This window comes from Drosophila arizonae, chromosome X, assembly GCF_054131065.1.
Source record: "Drosophila arizonae isolate 15081-1271.41 chromosome X, UAZ_ARI_1.0, whole genome shotgun sequence".
Taxonomy (NCBI): domain Eukaryota; kingdom Metazoa; phylum Arthropoda; class Insecta; order Diptera; family Drosophilidae; genus Drosophila; species Drosophila arizonae.
In genome coordinates, this window is record NC_142927.1 from 28874954 (window position 1) to 28886743 (window position 11790).

General features: G+C 38.8%; 1 long non-coding RNA gene and 1 pseudogene across 2 annotated transcripts; one reads left to right on the plus strand and one right to left on the minus strand.

Annotated features, from left to right (window-relative positions):
• Positions 1-297: 297 nt before the first annotated feature.
• Positions 298-2791, minus strand: LOC149268091 (uncharacterized). Of its 2 annotated transcripts, none has more exons than XR_016271069.1 (4): positions 2186-2791; positions 1065-1289; positions 605-1000; positions 298-541 (listed from the first exon to the last, which is right to left on the minus strand). It is a non-coding gene; the product is annotated as an uncharacterized LOC149268091 (long non-coding RNA). The 2 variants fall into 2 exon arrangements; XR_016271070.1 differs by lacking the exon at positions 2186-2791 and adding an exon at positions 1414-1771 and having other exon boundaries at positions 1065-1340.
• Positions 2792-6226: 3435 nt separating this feature from the next.
• On the plus strand, positions 6227-7648 carry LOC108618347 (serine/threonine-protein phosphatase 2A 56 kDa regulatory subunit epsilon isoform pseudogene; annotated as a pseudogene).
• The last annotated feature ends 4142 nt before the right edge of the window (positions 7649-11790 follow it).

Consider the following 11790-nt stretch of genomic DNA (forward strand, 5'->3'; position numbering starts at 1 on the left):
TATATATTTTTTTTTGGTAAATGAATATCGAACTAATAGTAGTCGTGAAATTTTGAGTTTCTTTGTCTAAAACTCTATTAAATAAAGTTTTTTTTCGTATATACATATATATATCCTTCTGATATTTCTATATTTCAAATTTCAAGTCTCCAGCACTTTAAGTAATAGCATTTCTATTATATCAGATGTAGTATTACCAATTTAGCTCAATTCAAAGAGGGTTCCTTTGAAAGTATGTTCCAATAGTTGTAGCGAGGATTTTACGCTTGGATCATCCATTTTTAGTTAAGTCATTGATGTTTCCTGGAACTAGCCAAACATGGTTTCTTTCCAATCTCTCCCTTGCTCTCTTTCTTTCTTTTGTTCATTGTTTTTTCTCTAGTCGTAAATCGATTTGTTGCGCCTGCTTTTCACGTATTCTTATCCTGTATTTATTTTGTTTCCCCTTTGGCGCCACAAATTCATTTGGCTCTGTGTTTTGGTTAGTTGTGATTCGTTTGTTAGATTGTTGTTGCCTCCATAGTCTAAAATAAGTCTGGCCCTGACGTGTGCACCGATAATTACGTGAATGGCTTTCAGGATCGCAGTACTTCTATACACTTACCATAGCTGCCAGATCTTTTGCACCCGAGTCCAAATGTTTTATTTTTGCTGTTGTATTTTTTGTGACTCGGTTGACATGTGGCCGACAATTCAAAGCATTCTGTGACTGTGTTCTCACTCCGTGCTCGTGTGTGTGTATGTTTTTTTGCAATTATTATAAATCAACATTTTGATTTATGCATGTAACAAAAGTTGAGCCACGGCCACGACAGCAACATTGAAGTAGTATATGGTTAAATTTATGGCCAAAACACTTACGAATACAAAGTGTGTGCATGCCAGATATAATGCCGGCGAGATGGTAATGGGCCATAGGTGTCAATAGTGTGGGCTGCGCCGTCTTAGTTTTATACACTTCGCAGACCATAGCGAGGTTTCTAGCTTTCCTGAAATCCGGCTTAAAGAGCGGAGATTTGTTAGCTACATAACTTCAACTTCAAATATTGATATATGTATAATACCTTTGAGTCCATTGAATGGTCTTGCTGAGAATGTGTATACCAGCCAGAAGGAGGCGTGACAGATCCCACAAAGTGTATATATTCCCGATCAGGAAGTGCAAAGACGCTGGTGTAGGGTTTCTGCTTGACCATCTAACAGTTTGTCCGTCTGTAAGTTCAAGTAAATCTGCCTGTATACCACACTGCAGTATGAGTTCTTCAGTTGTTAGATAGTTCATTCCATTTCTGTATTATTGGTAATTAAATTATCCAGTCATAGATTTTAGTTTAAGAAAACTTATGCGAGGAGTAAGTGAAAAGAGGGTTAAATTAATATTGTTTACTTAATGTTAATGCAAAAAACGCTTACCTATATCCCATATCTATATCTATATTTATATATCTATTCCTATATATTCTATTATTAAAGGGGTTTGTCAAGTATAAGTATACAACTCTTACAGGATTTGATATGCTGCGATCCTTTTTTTTTTTTTTTTTAATTAAATAAAAATTATATATTTCTGTATAACGACAGCACCCTTTCAACCTGGTGTCTTAGGTATATCTGTGTATCTTATATACAAGAGTTCTAGAACGTAAATAATATTCATTTGCTTGGTTCATAAACCATTTTGAATAAAAATATAAATAGATAAATAAATGAAATAAAATGAATAAATAAATAAATAAGCAAAGAAGAAGTTGCTCAAGAACCCAATTGTCAAAGTTTTAATTGACAAAAGATGGAAAAAGAAGAAGAAGCACTTCCGCTGCATAAGTTATTCGCACAGTTCTTTGAGTGTGTGTGCGTGTGTAAAAGTTCTACCTTATATACATAGTTAACTTTGCTGAAATTATCTAGCAGGCAGAATTGTTCGATTTATGCGACTTTATCATCAATATATGTATGTACATACATATATTCACATGTACATATGCATATTGTGACGATCTGGCACCACTCTGATGTTCCTAATCGATATATTGGATAATATATAATCAAACACTTTACCATCAATAGATAATAAGAATTGTCATCTCTACTTTAAGCTCAATTCGTTAGAGGTTGATACCCACCATCATAAATTGGTAGCATCATCTCCATAATATATAATATCTGTAGTTTTTTTATAAATTACCTTTAAGTGTTGAATAGTTGTTCCTGGCTCATCAGGTTTTCACTCACACTTCGCACTCTGCACGGCAGTAAAAAATGTGGTTCGTTAATTTTGTTTTTTTTTTTTTTTTTTTTGGTTTCATGTTTGCTTTTGCCTCTTGTTACCAGGCACTCGAACACAACACTTCAGCACTCGAATAAAAACAAACTACTTGTATGTTGACATACAAAACAATCGTCAATTCATTGAAAAAATGGCCTCGCCTCGCAGCGAAAATTTGCATAAACTTTTTTATATGCACAACAACCAGACAACAATAACAACAAACACAACAACAACAGCAACATCGAGAACAGCAAAAAAATGTGGAGGAAAAAAGGTAGCGGAAACGGAAATGGATGCCGCCCGGTCAGCGGCGTGCGCGATAACCAGCAATGACCAGAACTTGGCGCCAATATGCAAACATAACAGCAACAACAACAGCAGCAACAACAACCACAAACAAGAACAACAATGGCAACAAAAAGAAGTGCTCGCTGCATGGCATAAATCACTGCCAATCGAGAGGGTGCTCAATGGGCGGCTATTCAGTGGGAGGGGGCTGACCGGGGCTGAATACAAACATTTTATTTGAAGAAGCGCGTTTGCATTTTTTATGAACTTGTCGTACATCGTTACAATAAATTGATCTACTCGATATACATAAAAAATGCATAAAAAATGTCAGCGCCCCTTGAGCGGGACAGGCAAAGAACTAAAACTCCATCCGAAAATTACAAAACATCTCGAATATCGGATGTGATTGAGTAAGACGCACTTAGGCCATATTCGATCAAAGTACCGTTACACTAATATTATATGATAGAGAATGGGCTGAAACGATCGTTGAGAATGTGTAAAGATATAATAATGTAATTGTTTCTCTGTGTTAAAAATGCCAAAGTTTAATGTAAATTTAGACTTATTTTAGGTTCTTCTCTGCACTGGAACTGAGTCAAATCTCGAGTGCTGCTGGCTCGAGGACTGAGTAAGCTTTGGCATTATTTCCAACACGGACAACACGATCCCAATACTGACCCCACTTTCAAGGGCATATGAACGTCGTCAAGTCGTTTTGGCATTTTCTAAACGGACAATGCGCAGGACCCTCATGCAAGGAACAGGACGTTTTATGTGTCAAGCTTGGACTTCCTGCAGCACCACCAAGCGAAGCTGACGGCCGAAAGGCATTTATCATTGTGGGTAGCGGAAAAATTAAACACGCTCATACGCGCCAATATTTGATACGTTTTGCGCAGCGGATATCCCTGACATATCCTGCGATGCCAGGGGGAGGGGCAGTGGCACTCAAGTGAACACATTGTATTGTGCGACAATTGTGTCAAGGAGACACTTTGCTCCGCTTCTATTAGCCAACTCAGCGTGCGACTGAGCGATGAGCGGATACACTCCCTGTGATCCCGCTATCGCTGGCAATCTCCAATCGCATTGATTAGCGTCTGGGCTGCTCTCGAATTTCACGACGAATCGAACACCGCTGCCACACCTGCCGGAAAGCGGTGTATCCGCCAAGAGATGCATGTTTCGAATGCTTTGTGCAAGAGTACTTCATAAACACTCATTCACATGTCTGCTCAATCGTAATTGTAGCCGTGATTGAAATCGATTGACATATGCGATGCATGGATGGATAGCTGCCTGAGCAGCTGGAATCATATATTTTGTCATTTCTTATATATATTATTATATTATATAAAATTGAGCGCAAAGCAGATTTGCAAATTTGAATATCGCCTTTGTGATTTTGTCTATCAACATGTTTCATCTTTACGTTTCAGAAGCTCTTCTGCTGTAACTTCCACTTGAAGGACGTGGTCTGAGCAATCCAGTTACTTGGAATGTCATTCTGGATGCTGAAAGTGTTTTAAGATCTTGTGTGAATTAGGTATCTTGTTTTTGAATATACATATATGAAATATCTCTGACTTTATTAAGACACTAACATCCGATGATCTTGCATGCTCTATCCTAGTCCTTACACATCTATGCCACAGCCAACACGTGCCATAGCATAAGAAACATATCGTAGCATAGATTTCGTTAAGTGATATGCATAGCCTCGAGCTCATTCCTAATCCAGTTTCAAGACTCGACCGAGTCAGGCGCAAAGGAAATGACTTTCTCAAATGCAACTTCACCCCTGTTTCCAATAGTATTAGGACGCGATCATTTAAGCGAGATCGATATCAGCGAAACAAAGCAAAACAGCTGGAAACTCATCAAAACTCTAAAGGAGGTGGATCTATATAAGCAGTTGATCGCAGCGCAGAGTCCAAGGCCAAGGCACCTCTGCCACGTGTGAGACGCTGCAGTTGTGGAAAAGTAATTCCATATGAGTTTTGTCTCTCCCAAACATCGATTAATTTTGTTATAATATTATTACATAAAATTCTATTGTGTGCAACTATTCAAATGATATGTGTAAAAGGGCACCCAGTGTTCCCAGTGATGAAGCATCATATTTCAATTTGCTTGAATTGCAGGCATGAATACGTTGGTCCTTTATGTGTATAAGAAATAGAATGTATGCAATTGATGAATACTTTTGGCTTGCAGTATAGTAGGGGTATTTCATTGTTATTAGTTTTACTAACGAATATCAAAACTATAAATACGTGGCCAAGAATGCGAGTCTTATAGTGGGGAAGCCAGTAGTAAGCATTAATCCTCTGTAGTAAACTGCCTTTCGAATGGGTTTTCATTCCTTGACAACCGTAAGATCCGAGTGCAGCATAGGTATAATCTGGAAAAGGCTAAAATTGGCTTTAAGCACTTCATTATGCCCATTGTGAACAATGCTCTGCATATATTCACAGTAGCTGCTCCTATGATATTTTACAGCATTTACAGCTTTGGGGCTGCCAACTTGATCCCCATATTTGGTCGCCACGTACGACAGACAAATCGATTGACCGTCGATTTATAGGATGATGAAGGAATGAACTCTGAATGATGCGAGCTTTTTTAGGCAAAAATTAATAAGCAGTAAAATGTTTGCCTTTTCAAAGTCTGATGCAAACTCAGTATAAGAGCAATTTATATTAAATTTGGTTTCATTATTGAACATCTTTGTTAATGACGAATTTGTCCAATGAACTTATTCCATAATCATAAAATACCTGTTCGACAGCAACTGTATTACAATAACAGCACGCGAATATCCTAAAATAATATACAGCTGGAGGTCAAGAATTATCGGCTCTTTTTGGCCTAAACAAACTGGGATAAGTATCTACAGGACAAACAGCTGACAGAGCTGGAATTAAATTCAAGATATGATCAGAGAATTCGGTCAGCCACAGTTTCTCGTGCATATGGTCAGGTATTTTTCAAGGTATTTTTAGCTAAACCAAAATATAAATAACTTTTAATTTGATTTCATTTTTATTTTTTAATTTATTTTATTTTTAAATTTTGTATTCCATTTATATATATATATATAAATCACACACACACACAAACATATAAAATAATTATTTGTATATAATTAATGTATTATTTATTACATGCAGACTTACGGACAGACGGACTGACGGATATGGCTACATCGGACATTACATATTTAGTAAATGGTTTTATAATAATCATGACATGCCAACTCGGCTTGAAGCTTTCTATCGAGTCAAACGATGAGGCTGTCGAGAAGTTAAACTGTCAGTAGGCTGGTTTGAATACGGTTCATAAAAATTTCTGTGGCAATTGTAAACCTTTGAAAATTCGTAAAAATAAGTATTTCCGTTAACTAAACCAATTTGATCCATTTATACATTCGTGGATGACTACCACTGCTGTCTGGCATTCAGTAAAACGTTGAAAGTTCTTTAGCTTTTCTACATGTTCGGCAACTGCTCGCTTTTGGCGAATACGAGAGTCGCAGCTCTATCGACAGATTTGAGGGCTTTAGCAGCAAGTGCGAATACCAAATCGGATCAGGCAGAAGAAAAAATTCAAAAGACAAAAGGCGCAAATTCAACGGCAATAATTTTGAGGCAAACGAGAAAAATGTTTCTGGGTGCACTGTTTGAGAAAATAAACCCTTTTGCAAAGCAGTCTATCAAGCTAACCAACGTGGACGATGTGAGTAGGAACCATATTGTTAAAGAAAAATTGCCCCTATTGAAGGCAGAGCGCTCCCGTGCCGAGCGGGAGCAAGAGGAATTTCTGGAGAAGCTTCGAGTGTGCTGCACTTTATTCGACTTTAGGGATGCATCATCGAATCTGATAGGCAAAGATGCCAAGTTGAAAGCACTTAATGAAGTACTGAAGTTCGTAGATGAGGGGCAAGGAATGCTAACGGATTTAATCTATGTGGAAATTGTTAAAATGGTTGCATGCAACATCATTCGCACCTTTCCGCCCAACACACTCTCGCCATTCAATCCAGATGTGGATGAGCAACTGTTGGACGCAACCTGGGTCCATCTGGAGGTGGTCTACCATGTCTTCCTCGGTATCCTCGACTCCCGAGAGTTTAAGCCAAGCGTTGCCAAGGGCCCCATTGATCGAAAGTTTGTTTTGCAGCTGTTGATGCTACTCAATTCGGCCGATCCACGGGAACGTGGCTTCCTCAAGTGGGTCATTTTGCGCATTTACAGTAAAATCTATGGCCTTCGTAGCTACATACGAACCCAGATTTATAACATATTCTATCAGTTTATCTACATTGTGGAAGACTTTAACGGCATTGCTGAGTTGCTGTGGGTCCAAACCACCATTTTCGAAAGCTGTTTTACCGCAGCCTCGAAGGCCGAACATGAAGAGTGCTTGGAGAAGATTCTGATGCCGCTGCACAAGGTCAAGAGCCTGCCGACCTTTCACAACCAGCTGGAGCAGAGCCTCATTCAGTATCTGGTGAAGGATAGCAAATACATCGAAAACATTGTGCGTGGCCTCATCAAGTTTTGGCCCAAGACTTCTACTCAGAAGGAGATACTGTTTCTGGACGAAATCGATAGTTACGCCAACGGAATTGCACCTGAGCAGTTCCTTGCCATACAGAAGCCACTGTTAACCCAACTAGCCACGTGCGTGCGCAGTCCCCACACAGAGGTGGCTGAGCATGCCCTCAATATTTTGAACAACAAACACATGATATCGCTTTTTGAACCAAACACGGCTGCTGTTATGCCGATCATCTGCCCGGCACTACTTAGCATCTCGAAGGGGCACTGGAATCAGACGGTTCTGAAGCGCGGCTATGCTGCACTGCAGCTGTTAGTGGAGATGAATCCTGACTTGTTTAACGAACTGTTGAGCGATTGTTCCGGCGAAAAGGAGAGGGTCAAGCAGCGCCAGCGCGAGCGCGAGCGCGAGTTGGCTTGGAAGAAAGTCAATGAGTTGGTCGCAAAGCGTCGTAAACTAGATGCCGAATATCTACCATCACCAAAGTCATCGAGCGAAGGCAACATCACCAACTCGGAATAAACGACAAAGTGCGTTCGCAGGAACGGAAAGGAGCCCGGATAGCCCCATTTGAGTTAAATACAAAATTTTATGATATATCTGATGAAATCAAAAATATTCTTCGACCCATGAGCGTATAGCTCTCACTGAGCTTAACCCAGACACAGAGACAACGCACATACTCAGGGGCACACAAATTTACTTTACCTACGTCGCAGACACTGTATCGAAGTTCGTCTATTAAGTATTTTGTGTATCTTTCAACCAAAATCCAAATGTGAACTATCTCCTAATGCAATCATTAATATTTTTTATAAATCTCTATATTTTAAGATACCGCAATTTGTGTACGTTGACAAAAAAAAAAACATGAAAGCAAAAAAAAAAAAAAAAAAAAAAAGCAATAATAATAATAAACTATTTTTGGTAGAAATTGCGCCTTCCGATGCCATTGTTGTTTTTTACATACTCTCACACACTCACCCCATATATTGACATATATAGACGCGTACACACGCACACCTGAACATTTACACAGAGACAGACATACACTTACGTCACATAGGCACGCACACACACAAACACAAACACATGGGCTGTATGGGAGCTTAATTGTTTAATAGTTTCTTATAAATTGATTATCCTCATAAAACTTTCAGAGCATCGCAATAAAGCACAAAAATCTAGTGTTTGAAATACGCTACAGACATACGGACTTTTCCGTTAGAACTTCTGCTTTATTTAACGGATTTCAAAGATAGTTGCATAATATTATATACATACATTATATGTTTGAGTGTCAGACAATTTAATCGAAATAAAAGCTTGTTCAGGAATTAGTTTCTCTAGAGATGTACGAAAGCAAATTTATTGACATTATTTATAAAATATTTGAGCTCTAAGTTTTATAGGTTGTTCAGAAGAAGAAGAAGAGGGGGATGGACTGACGAACATGCGGACGGACGGACAGTCGAGCATAAGAACAGGATTAGCTCGATGCAACTTGATCAACTTGGTACAGCTGTTTGGGATCTGGAACACCTAATTCTACGATTCTACGACTGTGCTTAGAATTGGCATGTAGAAAGGATTTGGTAAAAGTATAGCAAACAGAAACAAATTTGCTATTTTGATCTCTTCTGATTCATGTATAGATTCCATTATTAAGCATACTATATCACTGCTCTTCTATCTGTGATTATATCTGTATAACCCCATTTACCGATTTCATAATACAACTCAAATGATTTCCAAAAATTCCTCCAAAAGTCCATTAGGATACATAGAGATACAACCCTGAATTGGCATAAGGAAAGTGAACTTGGCCCAGTCAGTTACTCATTAAGTAGACTATATTATGGTCAGCTTGATAGAGAATAAATCGACCTTAAATGGAGCGGATGAGTGGAAAGAGACCAACGAGACCCCATCCGACAGGCGCCCGACTCACTGGTTGGCTGACTATGGCAATATGCCTTTAATCAAGCCAAAAAACACAAAGTAATTCAAATTTTCAAATTATTTCCACTAAAATGGTTGACAGTGATGATGCGATGATGATGATGATGATGATGATGGTGCTGATAATATTGGGGTATGCAATACTAATGAAATGGGTGGTTGAAGGACTACTGCCACACACACACACAAACACACGCATTCAGGCAATAAACTGTTGAGCAGAGTCGCTGTACTAAAATTTACTTCCAAGTATATGTAGATATATACATATTTAAATGAAGCGCACATAAAGCCAATGAGGGATTTAGTTGAATTGCCAACAATTGAATAAATTTTCCAATTGCCTGCGTTTTCGTATTAGCATTAGAAGGATGCCTCTGCTTATACAACACACGCACGTCCCCTCTGTCTGTGTGTGTGTGTGTGTGTGTGTGGGTTGGTTAAAGGAAGTGACGGCAACGCGAATACTCATACAAATCGCAAAATCAGTCAGTGGCGTCTATGCTGATGTTATCCTCGTCCTCGTCGTCGCTCCCCATGCTCCTTTGGCCGCTGCTCGGCGTCGCCATTCATTCAAATGAGGTTGACGACGTCGACCAACAATTTGAACCCTTTCGTGCAGCAGCAGCACAATTGACTGCCGGCCGAGCAAATGAGACAGTGGTAGTGGCATAGCACCCAAACACCGCTCGCAGTCGTCGCCCTCCGTTGGTTGATTCAGCTTTTGGCAAGCCTTTGAAGTTCTGTTCGGCTGTGTTCTGTTCTGGCTTCTCGTGTCTCGTTTCAGCTTTCTGGTTTTTAACGGCCGTTTGCCGCCACACCGCAAAATGAATGTTTGTTTCATCATATGTTGACACCCATTTTTCAGCTAACTTTTAATATATATTATATAGAGCTATACACAGCAATTCAAATCAATCGAGAGAACACCTTTATTAGCTAAGAGTTTGACCTTACTTATTGCCTATTCAATTGTGAATACCGAGGGTTCGCTTGGCTTTCTTTTTTGTTTTTCTTTTGTATTTGAACTACGATGTGAGCTATTGAAATTCGTTTGCCTAATCATAGTCATAGTCCCAATATATAATCTCTATTCATATACATATGTATTTTCGATCAGTCCATCCGTCTCGATTATTACCTGTCTGTTTCCTTGGATACTAATCAATCGGCTTGAAAGCTATCGTCACGATGGGCTCCTTGTCTTTTATTGCGTGTCAGCCTCGAACGGTTCAACTTAGCATATATAACCGTTATAGCAATTATCAAAAAAATCAGATGTCTTTTGTGATTTATATTTTTGGCGTTTCTTTTCCTAGAGTGTGTCCAGAGTATATTTCTTTCTTCGTGGACTTTAGCAATACTGTTTAATGAGAGCCAATGTTTCGATTCACTGGACAAATGCCATATCGGTCTGGCGTATCCTCAAATGGAGCTTTAGGCTACTCCCGAATCTCAGCATTAAAACAGTGTCTAAGCTTTTAGTTCATTATTCTCGCTTGCTTTTTGGCCACTCGACTTCTCACATTTGGTACGAAATGAAAGCGCGTGCACCAAAAAGGGAGTTGTCTGTGTGTCTGTCTGTCTGACTGGCTCCACCACCTTTTTACCCTTTCTATGTGTGGCATTGAGTGAGCAGACATGAAGCGAATACAAAAGGGTTGCGCTTTTTTATAAGTTCCCAGTTCTTATATCTCGATTCACTTGGTTGCATTCTTGCCATGGATTTGTGGCAAAATGTGTTGAGGCAAACAATGTTAGAAAAGTGGGTGTTTTATTTAGAGTCGAGCGCATGAGTGCGAAAAGGCCACTGAGCCTGATTGAGACTGAGGCTGAGGCTGAGGCTGAGTCGGAGACCGACACTGGAGCAGGGACTGCGACTTCGACTGAGTCTCGCACTGGGACCAGGACCGTCAGTGGGTTGCTTCGCAAGCCTATCAAAGCGAACTCCGCTGGGCTAACCCAGTGTCGGTTTCGGATTGCGCCGGGGCGCGCTGGGCGGTTAAGGCGGAGGAGACACGCCCAAATGGTTTTTATTTCTTAGAAATAAGTGGCATCGATGTTGCCTTCCTCTTTGATTTTGGTATGCCAATTTATGTCTGTTGTTTTCTTTATTTCTCTTTTTGTTCGCAATTGTTGCTGTTTATTGTTGCATTGATTAGCTTAATGTTAATTTGGCTCTTAGTGTTTTTCCAGCGAATCATAAAAAAAGCTATATGAAATCTTTAAATATTATAGCTATTTATACTCTAGCCGCGTATAATCATATTCGAAATATATCTTTACTTTCTTCATATACTTTTATTTTTCTGTTTCTACTTTGCTTTTTCACCTACTTCCAGGTTCTAGTGCAGTTTCACTATTTTTCACCTTCCTATTTCTCTACGTTTTCTAAGAGTTTTTATATTTACTTATTGTTAGCAAAGTACTATCTAAAGTTACCTTTCTACTTTGCTCCAAATGATGTCAGGGGCTATAAATAGACTTTTTGCTGTCCCAACATCTAAAATACTTCCAACTAGATTTACGAAGTTTCTCCAATATTATACTAATTTATTATTATTGATATATTATATTGTTTATGGTCTCTTTTAATGTTGAATATTTAGCTTATTTTTTTAATTTATTGAATTTCGTGTTGCACTTAAATTAGAAATATAGATCTTTAATTTTAATAAAATTTGTTAATAAAATAAATTATT